Source organism: Ischnura elegans, chromosome 4, assembly GCF_921293095.1.
Source record: "Ischnura elegans chromosome 4, ioIscEleg1.1, whole genome shotgun sequence".
NCBI lineage: Eukaryota > Metazoa > Arthropoda > Insecta > Odonata > Coenagrionidae > Ischnura > Ischnura elegans.
In genome coordinates this window covers 67,956,518-67,968,569 of record NC_060249.1, presented here as the reverse complement: position 1 = coordinate 67,968,569, position 12,052 = coordinate 67,956,518, and the positions used below count along the sequence as shown (strand labels likewise).

Below are 12,052 nucleotides of genomic sequence, written 5' to 3'. Positions count from 1 at the left end.
TTAGTTGTCACCGGGAAATTCAAACCGGGCTTCTTCCCAATTCTGTTTTAAGTTTTCGATTTAATTTTTTTGCATGGATATTTCAGCCTATAACAATTCAAATTACCAACAATTAAATAAACTGGAGGCAATTTGAATTCTTATAGGCCAAAATATCCATAGCAAAACCACTTCATCATTATTAAGCAGCAAAAGATTACTTTCCATGAAGTATCTTCGGTGTTTGTTGAGAATTACTTGTCACTTTACTAAGAACTTTAATTTAATGAGCATTAATTCATCAATCATAACAAAAGATGATGATAAATCATATTATCGATAAAAATACTGCTAAAGCAATGGAATAACTCTAAAGGCAATTATTGGCAAAGTTGAAAATAGCATGCGCTGATTTAAAAAATTCAAATAATACAATATTGTCAACACAAAAATTTAATTAACTCAATAATGTGCAGCTACATAGTAACACAATTCATGATAAATAATGAAAAAAGTACAAAAATATGTAAAATATCAATTTTCCTCTTTACTCTTGCCAGAAATTATAGCTGTTCTTCACTTTTTCCACAATGATGATCCCTGATTGCTAATTCCACCAAATAACCTGAAAGAAATAAAGGACACGAATGAGACATGGCAATCACCACTATGCTCTCTAAGGTAAAAGTAATATTAAAATCCTAGGAGAAGGGAGAACCAAACTTTTTCTAAAATAACACATTGGTCACCAACTTAGCAATGCCTTTACACTATCATGTTTTTGGTTTAGGAACAATTGGAACAATTTAATTGGGCCTCACTTCATCATTAGGACCTAACATGATGTCTTGGGAGCCCTACTCCCACCTTTTTGGAATGATTTCGTAGGAATACAGAAAAATCAATTTAAGGTTGTCACGAAATTTATAGGTTGTTCGCCTAATACATTTGTGGTAAAAATGTAAAAGGCAGGTGATTGGGTAAAAATTAAAAAAAAATCAGGAGATACAGTAAATATGAACATTTGCTAACACACACTCAGGAGTTAATACAAAGGAGCTGCAGATAACTCATCTGTCACCTTAAAGACTAGGCCGAATGTGACTGACTCTTAGTATGAGAAATTCAATCGCTGTCATTCAAAGGAAAACTGAGTGTATAAATATTTTTTGTTGAGATAAATTATGTCACCATATGCTTAACAGATCCCTGATAAAAATAAACTCCTCCATTGTGGTGAGGTGTACCCTCCAATGAGGGTAAGGGAAGGATAGGTGTACCCTTCCTATACCCCTCAGCAAGGGCAGACGAAGGGTATTTTAGAAGATTGGTGGGTAGGCCCTCTCCTTCCTGGAGTGTACAGGAAGGGTAGAGGAAGGGTTGGGCCAGCCAGGGTAAAGGAAGGATAGGTGTACCCTTCCTATACCCTTAAGCAAGTGTAGACGAAGGGTATTTAGAACATTGGTGGGTAGGCCCTCTCCTTCCTGGAGTGTACGGGAAGAATTGGGCCAGCCTCAATAAAGGGTACAGGAAGGGTAGGACTAATATAAAAACTAAATTAAACGAATGGGGATGAGTTGTAACAGTGATTTCTAAAGTTATAAGACAGAAAAAAAATTAGCCTTCATATGGTTTTGAACCCAGAACCTACATATTGGAGGATAATGAACTACGGCTTTTACAACCTCAGCTATTGAGGTACTTGTCAGATGTCGCTTCTCAACGGAACTTATACTACAAAATCTTAAGATGAGATTCGCACCCAGGCCTATGTGGAAGAAAGCTGTGTCTTCTTTCTACCTATTTCGTTTCAGAAAATAAGATCAGCATTCAAGTACCGAACATTACTCTTGCGATGTCCCATTGTCAGCCACACAAATATGTTACATCCGAGAAATGCGAATGAAAGAACTTCTAAATGAGCTTTTTTCACACAATTATAGAAACTATTGGGTACAGTGGCGTAGCCAGGAATTTTGTTTGGGGGGGGGGGGGGGGTCCAAAACCAGGTGGGGAAAGTTTTGAACACAGGATACTAAGTACTGGGTTTTCAACTAATTCAAACACTTTTCATAATCGAAAAAACTTCAATAGTTAAAGAAGTATTTTTTTAAATTCATCATTTTTAAATATTTTGTTTTCTTTTATGAAGGAAAATGATTGTTTTTATATTTCGGGGGGTGGAGGGTCCAAACCCCCCTGGAACCCACCCCTCCCCTATGAAAAAATTGTATAAACTTGTTTAAAATTTTTATACATTCTTATACATTGCCATGGTAATGTATAAGAATGTATAAAATTTTGAAACAGGTTTATACAATTTTTTCATAGGGGCTGCAGCCATGGCTATACATATTCAGTGGCTTAGCCATGGCTAAGCCACTGAATATGTATATTATTGTTTTCCTCAAGGGAATTTTAAAGATTAGTTGTGTAGCCCGTCTATCTTTGCTTTCAAAGACTGCTTACGTTCTTGCACAGAACTCAATATTCTTTAGCAGGTGAAAGTAGCTGAGGAGATACTTTCAGGATATGTTTTCCTCAGTTATAAATGCTAAGTCCCAAGGAAGGGTAAACGAAGGATTTTTCTACCCTTCCTTTACCCTTAATGGTTGGTAAAGGAAGGGTACACAGATGGTAAGGGAAGGAGTTCCAAGGAAGGGTAGACGAAGGATTTTTCTATCCTTCCCTCACCCTTAATGGCGGGTAGGGCGTGGGTTGTGTAAGGGTAACTACCCACCATGAAGGCTACTACTCTTCCTTTACCCACCATGGTGGAGTTTATTTTTTTCAGGGATATTAGTCATTAGTATATCATAACCTAAAAGGCGTTAGCGTAAAGGCATTACTCATTTGGTGTCCACTTAATGAAAATGAAACAGGAAGCACTGAATGATAGAATGATTCATCAAAATTTAGGCACTCTCTTTGAGGAAATATCCTTATGAAATACTTCTGACTTCATGAAATTGTCATACTAAACTGAATCAAAAATTTAAACATATGAAACAGTTTGATCAGAAGATCTGAAGGCAGAGGGTCAGAATTAAAAATAACAGAGGACCAAATGTAGTTGTGAATTGATTTCTCAGCTGCTTACAACAATGAATATGTTACTGTATTCATGAAGTAACAAGTAATGGCAGAATACTTGAATTCATAGAATAGCTGAAGTCATCAATAAGTTTGGTTTAAAGCATCAAACTTGTCAAAAATTTATGAAAATTGCATGCAATATTACAAGAGAATGACAAAGAGTTTGAGAATCCACATTCATATAATAGTTGATAATCATTCTGGACAAAATTTTGTATGAAATGGAATATACATGCAAAAATACATGGTGACTTCATTTCAGGCCTTGGTCAATATACTTCCAAGACTTGATACTAAAAATCCATCAATGAATTCTTTAACTATTCGATACATACTTTTTAAAATGTGAGCCTCAACATTCGATCAGAAAAGTGTGGAAGTAATGGAGGGATTTAGAAAATTATTACATTTCCTCTTGAATTACTTTTACTTTTACCTTTAGCAAAACAGTAGATTCCTAGACCATATATACGGCATGCCATCAGAGGTAACTGGAATACATCAACCGGCTAGCTGCAAGTAATACAATGGATATATTTTAATTGGTGGCAAAGATGACAATTGTTTCAGATCTAAAAGTTAATGTACATATATGGTTCAGTCCCTTTGTAATAACATACCTTTGTTTCAACAGCAACGGAATGATCATCCTCATATCTCTGTCATGCCATCTAGAGGTAGCCAGAATGCATCAAAGAGCTTGCTGAACATGAAAATGATTGAAGGCAATAATGAGAATATTTAAATGTCCAGCTGTTGAGTAGTCATTTATGAGCAATATAATTTCAATTCATACCATCATATCTTCATAAATGATGGTATGAATTGAAATTTATATATTTCATTCATACCATCCTATTGTATCATAAGAACCAATTAACTGCAACTACATTTGTCAAACAGCAACAACTCATTTGTTAAATTTTCAGTGGAAAACACTCTAATCCTATATCAAAGGATTATTTCACATCTGTTCAGTTATTTCTAAGCTAAAACTCAATTTACACTCCCAAAATTTACTATACGAAGAATGACTGAGGGAAAATAAGAATCACTTTATAAATGGACACTAATTCAATAACAACAGAAACCCTCCTTTTTCCGGGCTTGGGACCGGAAACACAGGCCCTGAGATATCAATACCTCCATTGCAAATAATAGGTCAACAATCATGACCCACTGAATCAAATCTTAATACAAAACAGGAGGTCCACAAATCACATGAACGAGTTCTTATAGTGCAGCATATATTAATGGAAATACTTCCATGTATCTCCACCGATGGCTTAACAAGTTATCACTATGCCTCTCCTCCTTTTGTAGAGAAAATAATTGTGTTTGGTTGCTACATGCAATTGAAAAGGTACGTGGAAATTGCTGATGCAATGATCATGTTAACAAGTTACACTCTGAAACATTTCACCAATTTTGCAGAACGAATGTCGGACACATATGAATGACAATTTGTTAAAAATAACGAGGGTATCTTGAAAACGTTGCATCAACAACGTTCACCAACAGCATTTCCAACAACCCCATCAACTTAATAGACACATTGGAATGATTATCGAATGAAAATCAAAATTCCTTGAAGAAAGTATTACATTATTAGCTAATATGGCTTGAAAACTTAACAGATTATATCAAATAATTATATATATGACTGAATGAAGAAAACACTCACCTGGAAACAGTTCGCGGAAATCGAAAAAACTTGCAATCTTTCGATTGACAACCCCTAACTGCACTTTTATCTTGCATTTGAGGCGTTATATGTCACTACACTTCCAGAAAATTGTCAATTAACAAACCTTTTCTGCGTTAAAAGCAAAAAAGAACACGGCCCACAACGAGTATGACGACAACAACAACACAGCTGATGGACGGAATGGAACGGTGCGCAATGTCCGTTGAAACGATTCAAAACATAAACACATGTGCGAATGAAAATATTACTTTGCGTTATGTAATAATGTCAAAAATATCAATAAAAATAAAAATACGAATATCTGAAAGTACTTCATCATTAAAATTGAAAAAATATATTTGAGTTATAGCTTACTCCAACTATAGGCGGAGTGGCGGTCGGTGGTACCTCTTCCCCCGGGCCTGATAAACGGCCTTGCCAATGATGTGGTGTATTGTTGTTATTACACTTTTCCTAATCAGGATATGCCTTATTTTATTTCCTGACCATTCACGTATACCATCTCTACTTCCTCTTTTCTATGATTGAAAGTCAATATTATGTACATGGTACATGGGCCATGAAATCATTAGTGGGATGTGTTCCTTTTATTTTAAAATTGAGAATGCAATTACTTATGTGACTTCCCCAACAGCACACATTTGGATATACATAATGTATTTATATTGTATTTTCATGGGTCACATACATATTTATTTTTGTTATGTATAACATGTGGAATACATATGTATTATTGGATGTATTTCCTTTGTATTCATACATATGTAAAAGTGGTACGTGTTACACGATAAATACATTTGTATTTTTGAAATTTGAATACTTATGTAAATGTGGTCAAAAATACAAATGTAAATATCGTGTAACACTTGCTACTTTTACATATGTATGAATACAGAGGAAATACATATGTAAATGTGGTCAAAAATACACAAAATATACATTATGTATATTTCCTGTAATTTTTGAGAGGTGGATTTTCGTGGCGTCTTGCGAAATGTTCATAAACATTTTTTCCAGAAATAATATGTTCACAGCAAACGCCAGATTTCCCTATTTTAATGATCATTCATCCATTCGAATTTATACCCAGAAAGCTTAAAAATAAATCATATACTAGTCGATGTGAGCAAGGGTAGTAAAGATGGCGGCTATTTATGTTAATTTGTAAATGCATGCGAAATACAGACGTATTACATATGTAAAATTCAGTTTCCATCCGCGAAATATACACATGGAAAATGGTTCACAATACATGAAAAATACAAAAAATAGTTCTTGCACAGCGCAAAAGTAAAAGCGAAGTTTAACTTTTTAAACAATATTTTAAATTAACTGTTTAAACAAAAAAATTAAATTCTCAATTCTGTCGCAACAAGCTAGGGAATGCCCCGTTCACATTACCATCTTTCTTAACCAGCGTAAGATGACGTCAGAACCAACGCGCGTTCACACTCAACCATGGTTAGACCCTGGCGACATCTGATGAGTGGTAGAGTAATTCCAAGTGAAAAATGAATTGACAAGAGCGAATAACTTGTTGGAAGGAAATATAGAATGTGCAGGGAAAAGTTCTTGTGTTAATTGCAATGATATTGATGATGAATTTAAACATATGTGCATATTATGAGCGGCTTATGAATTAAAAATTGCATTCCAGCGTCGACAATCATTGTTGCTTGCTACGTAGAAGGTAATTCAAATGTGTTCGTCCAACTAATCATTTCATCCATAGTGTGGCTTGCATTCTTCTACTGCTCTATTTAATACGAATGAAAGCTAATATTACTGATAATTAGGTTGATATCAACAACATATACTACTACTTGCCCTTGATTCGGATGTGTCGACAAATCATTGATGTAGGTGAAGAAAATCGAGGACCTAATCTTGAGACTTGAGCCTCAATTTGAGACACTTGTGATTTGGGATGGAGATACACTTTTCGCTGCATTACATTCTTAGCTATTATTGTTTTCTGACTTTGACAAAGGACATGATCCAATCTGATGCTATACCGTAAATTAAAACTCTTTTACCTCTTCTTCAAATGTGGACGAATAACTTGCAGAAATGTGACGATTGTTGAACTTTAACTTATGAAATAAGAGAGAGAACGTGGTAATTTTTGCGATATGTGGTATCACCCGACGTTTCTAAATTTATTTTCTATCGTTACATCTGACTAGCCGTTAGCCTAATACTTTATGTTGATATGGGAAGAACTTTTGTTCAAGGATGAACATAAGTGATCTTTTTCAAACTGGGACAAAGAACTCTTACCAAAACATTAAAATCATTGTGACCTTAGGATTTTTATTATGGTAGTTTCGCACATTTTACTTAATTCTAGCAAAATATTAATATAGATTATTCAATCTGTCGGTAACAATACAATACGAGCTAATAGCTAATTCACTACGAACTATAAAGTATATCGCATAACTTAAATCAGGTTTAAAATCTCATACTATGCAACACATTACGGAATGAATCAATAGCACTTTCCTTTGAATTAATTCTGACGAATATAATTCAACAATAACGGCCGTCTCCTCTTCGAAACTTTATTTTCTGTTTTCTTTCCTACTATCCCACTTCGTTGCTGCTTCGCCTTCTTCTTTTTCTAACCAGCTTTTAACCAACTTGCGTTCACACACGCATGAACTACCGCCAACCATGGTCGGAAAACGGTGGTCAGAATCCCAACCACGGTTAACAGGTGCCGGATTATCTGAGAGATCTGTTGAATTTTTCCATATCATCACTCATATTTTTCATCTGTATCAATTCAAGATTTCTTTTCAATTATTTAAGAAAACAAAATTTCCTTTTATTTAATTGATATTCTCTTATTGCAAATTTCTGTCCTGGGGCATAGTTCACATTGCACTGTAAATTTCTGACCACTCAATCGACATAGTTTACATTTTCTTTTGGGTTTGTGATTTTAATGCGGGAGATTAGATAAAGGAGTTATTTCGCAGGCTTGTCGGAACTGAATGAGTGCTGATGCCTTTTGCTAGTGTTTGGAATAGCCTACCTTGGTATCAATAAAATTTAAATATGTTCGGGAGATCTGTTGTTGGAGTCATTGTGAAACCATAATGTCTTAAGCGTCTTAAATTTTCCCTGCAAGATAATTTTTTTTACATATCCGTGCGAACTGCAGTGCGAGCAGTAGACATTTCCGTCGTTTCTATACTTTCGGATTTGGTAGTAATTAATTGAAGTCAGCACGTTGTTTACAGCCGTACTGACATGTATCGCATTTTCATTATTTCTCACCATTGATCATAGAATTTGTGATATTAATTTACTCATTAGTATATTTTCGTCATTTGAACAAATATCATTTGGATTTGGAATGTTGCATTCCAAACATTCAGGTGCCGGTCATCATCTGATAAAATTCGTTTTTAGGCGGTGATTTTTCCGTTGAAATGGTTAAGATCAAGACTTGCCTGTAATTTACATCTATATCTCTTGTAAATATGAATATGTATTGGAATAAATTCTATCTAATGGTCTATACAATAGTAAATATAGTCGTAAAATATTAGGGAAGTTCACCTTGATATACGGGAACTTGCGTTCACACCTCGTTTTGTAACCATGGTCGGGGCTAACCGGCGTAAAAAGGACGTAGTGTGAACGGGGCAGAAGTGAGTGGGAGTGATAATCTCGTTAACAGTTAGCTCGGCATTTCGTTCGAGACTACGAGAACGTCAAGAACGTGCTGTAGGAGGAACTCCGGCTACTGATGTATAGTTAATTTTATATTTGTTTGTATTATTATACGTATTGGAAGAATTGACATAGTGTTTTAATCCTCGATAACCGGTGCGTGTGGATGGTGCGCTCAAACCGAAGCTATGTTTTGCTGGAAATGTGCTTCAATCCCGCACGTTATTGCGATTCGTGCAAGCCAGCTCCAACAGTTTCCTGTCACTGGATAATTAAGGTAAGGTATGATTTATCTTTTATTATATTGTACGCATAAATAGACTACATTAATTATGTTATTTGAGTATATTTGGATACAACTACCACATTGACCACATTGCGCCAATAGAGGTAATTATTTTGTTTATGTTTGGCTATTGTTTTCCTTTTTTGTTGAGTTATGTATCGAGGAGACTGGTGTCCATTGAAGTTATATGGTAAAACATAGTAATGTCAATCTTGTACGTATAAATTAATAGATTATGCGTCGTATAGTAATTCCGTGCTTCGCGGCTGAAGTTACATTTTTTCTTCTCTTAATTAAGAGCAGAAAAAATTGTTTAAAGGAATGTTTTCGTTCACGTGTAAGTTGTTTTATCGCTGTTTATTACCACAACCTACTGTATTGTAGTTCTTGCATTCCTAGTTATCCTATGCTTTAGTCATAACATCTTTGACCTTAGACTTATCAGCGTAGCCTTGTCACTAATAGATTCCTCGAGGTTCCGAGCGGTTTTGCCCTCTACTTCTAATTATTTAACGAGCAAGAAGTATTGGTCGTGTAATATCGGTTCCCTTAAAGCAAAATGTAATATTTCTTTCATCTTGAAATGCAGTCAATCAAGGTGCATTTCGTCATTATTATTAACACAAGATAAATACGTAAATTTCATGCGAAAGTTTGTCATTATATGTAAGAAAGAGGTGCGTATGGGCCAAATTAATTAATTATAATTTTATTTTCATGCTCTTTCGCGCATACCCAGGAGGCGACGATGTAAATAGCTTGGCCTGGACAAGAGGAGAATGGATTACGGAAAAGACGACGAAGCAAAGCCAGAAGACCAGGTGGAATTGTTAATACCGAGGTAAGGTTTGAGGGAAAAAAATTTTTTTATCCATGATGGACGGTTATGTATGAAATTTATTTGTTTGAAAATTTGATATCACAAGTTTATATTTTTTCAGTGTGAATCATCCGATACTAAATCATGGTACTAATAAATTAGTATAATGTACTAAATAAGCATACCAATGGATTCACGTTTTCCCTAGTTAATTTATATTTAAAAGTAGTCATATGATCTTTTCTCATATTTCTCATTCTTCTTAAGGGAAAGGCTATTAATTTTGTAAAATGAAAGCATATCCCCAAAATATATGATTTCTCAAAGGACAATGTCAAATCTGTGCTAGCTGGGACCTCGACATAATTGGTAAATGAAAAGATTTAAAACTTATGTCTGGAACCTAGCAGAGAAGCCAAACTTTCATTTGCATTCAGAATACAGAATTAGTACTAAAATTACAGACTTCACAGAATTCAAATTGAAAGGCCTTGAGCTCCTATTCAGATCTTACAAAAAGATATATTTTTGCATGACTTTTAAACTTGACTTCTTCTTTTCTCCTTTCAGAAAGTGGTTAATTGTGCAGAGTTGGTTTCCTGAATTCAGGTTTCTTCTTGTGCAATGGGTTACAACGCTTGTTCCATGCTAACATTTTTTTCTATTTTCCAACTCAAACCATTGTTTGTACTTGATTTATCTTTGTGCCATTTTTTAAAACTAAGTTTCACCTACTGTTTGCTGGCCCTTAATGCTTGTTAGCAATATTCATGGCCACACTTGTTATTTGTGTGTATTATTTTATTTTTCTCTTTGAATAAATGTTTTATTATCTGTATGTTCTGGTTTCCTTGTATTTATTCATCCGTTTGATCCATATTGATATTAAGTGGATGTGGGTCAGAAAATCAATATGTATAATTCGTGTACGAGGGCCTGCAGATACATATGTATATTACATGTAAGGATATTCAGATTTCCAATTTGTAATACGCATGTATACATACATCCTGAGGGACTTTTGAGCCACTTTTACGTGAAATATACAGACGTAATACGATTGTATTCCTTTGTATACATATGTATAAATCATGTATGGGTATTCAGATTTCCAATTTGTAATACGCACGAATACATACATCTATAGGGACTTTTGAACCACTTCTACGTGAAATATACCGATGTAATACGATCGTATTCCATCTTATACATATGTATTTGGGCACGTATTTTTTGTGTATTATTGATGTAATACAAATGCCGTGTTATCTGGGTTAAGCCTTGTCTCACGTAAACTGGTTTCTCATTTAAAACCAAAGCTAACTTTCATAGTTTTTCATCTCCACAATAAAATATTACCCTAAGCCCATCACTCATGTAGTCCCCATTCTCTCTTCATCTTGTGCCTTGTAAAGCTGTAGCGGTCCAAGTAGCTCGAAACTCACCAGCTAAAATCAAAATTTTTGGAGGTTGCCACTTAGCACAAAAGTATTTAGTTATGTTTTATAATATATTTCTCTACTTTAATGAATTGAAAATCAGATTGATCTAAACTTGTGGCCTATTTTACACCCTTTTGATATGTTACAAACCAATCCTTCATTGCAACCTTCAAGCGCGAATTGAGAAGGCTGCTTTTATCCAAAGCCTATTACAATCTAGACGAATATATGTGTGATAATGTATAATTGATCTGTGTCGTTTTTTGTGTGTTTGGTATCTCTTTTTACCTGTAATATTCTCTTGACCATGTTCTATGTTCTATTCCTTGGACCAACAGAACAATAAAAATTATTATTATTATTATCCCAGTGAGAAATGGGTGGTGGAATCCACGTGGAACCCATGTTGACTCGTGGATATATGGTGGTAGTGGATATTGAGTGGTTGGACCCACGTGGAATCCACGTTGATTTCAAGTGGATTTGTGGTGATTAGCATAAAATGTTAAACAGAATTTCTAATTTGTGGAACTTAACACTCTGGTGACATTGCGTCATTCATCATCCTGAAACCATGCTAGTTATGTGAAAATGTATCGCACATTCTATTTTTATATAATTCGTGGAAAGGCAGCCATGAGAGCACATGAAAAATCGTAGACACATATATAGAAGGTTTAGATATAGAGTGGTTGAGGTTTTAATGGTTTTAGGACAGCACCTACTGCTGTTTTAATTTTTCCACCAAATTTCCACGACCAAAAACACGTGGTATCCATGTTACATCTCCACGTGGGTTCCACCACCCACTTCTCACTGGGATGGCGGATCCTGAGAGGGGCTAAGGGGGTCTATAGCCCCCTCCTTGGGTATCCAATTTACACTAGATAGAATGGTAATTTTGTTCGGACCCCCACTACTGCTTGGAGGTTAACTCCCACTTAGCCCACCTTGTCCATATCCACCACTCTATTGCCTCAAATATATCACATTTTCCTTTCTACATTTCTTGTTTACCCTGATTGCCGTTGTCCATT

The 12,052-nt window shown here is 35.0% G+C and overlaps 1 long non-coding RNA gene across 2 annotated transcripts; it reads right to left on the bottom strand.

The window, feature by feature from the left end:
- Nucleotides 1-414: 414 nt before the first annotated feature.
- On the bottom strand, nucleotides 415-5,202 carry LOC124157630. 2 transcript variants are annotated; one of them, XR_006864632.1, is made up of 5 exons: nucleotides 5,138-5,202; nucleotides 4,760-4,951; nucleotides 3,696-3,778; nucleotides 3,512-3,588; nucleotides 415-604 (listed from the first exon to the last, which is right to left on the bottom strand). It is a non-coding gene; the product is annotated as an uncharacterized LOC124157630 (long non-coding RNA). The 2 variants fall into 2 exon arrangements; XR_006864631.1 differs by having other exon boundaries at nucleotides 4,760-5,202.
- Nucleotides 5,203-12,052: the final 6,850 nt, after the last annotated feature.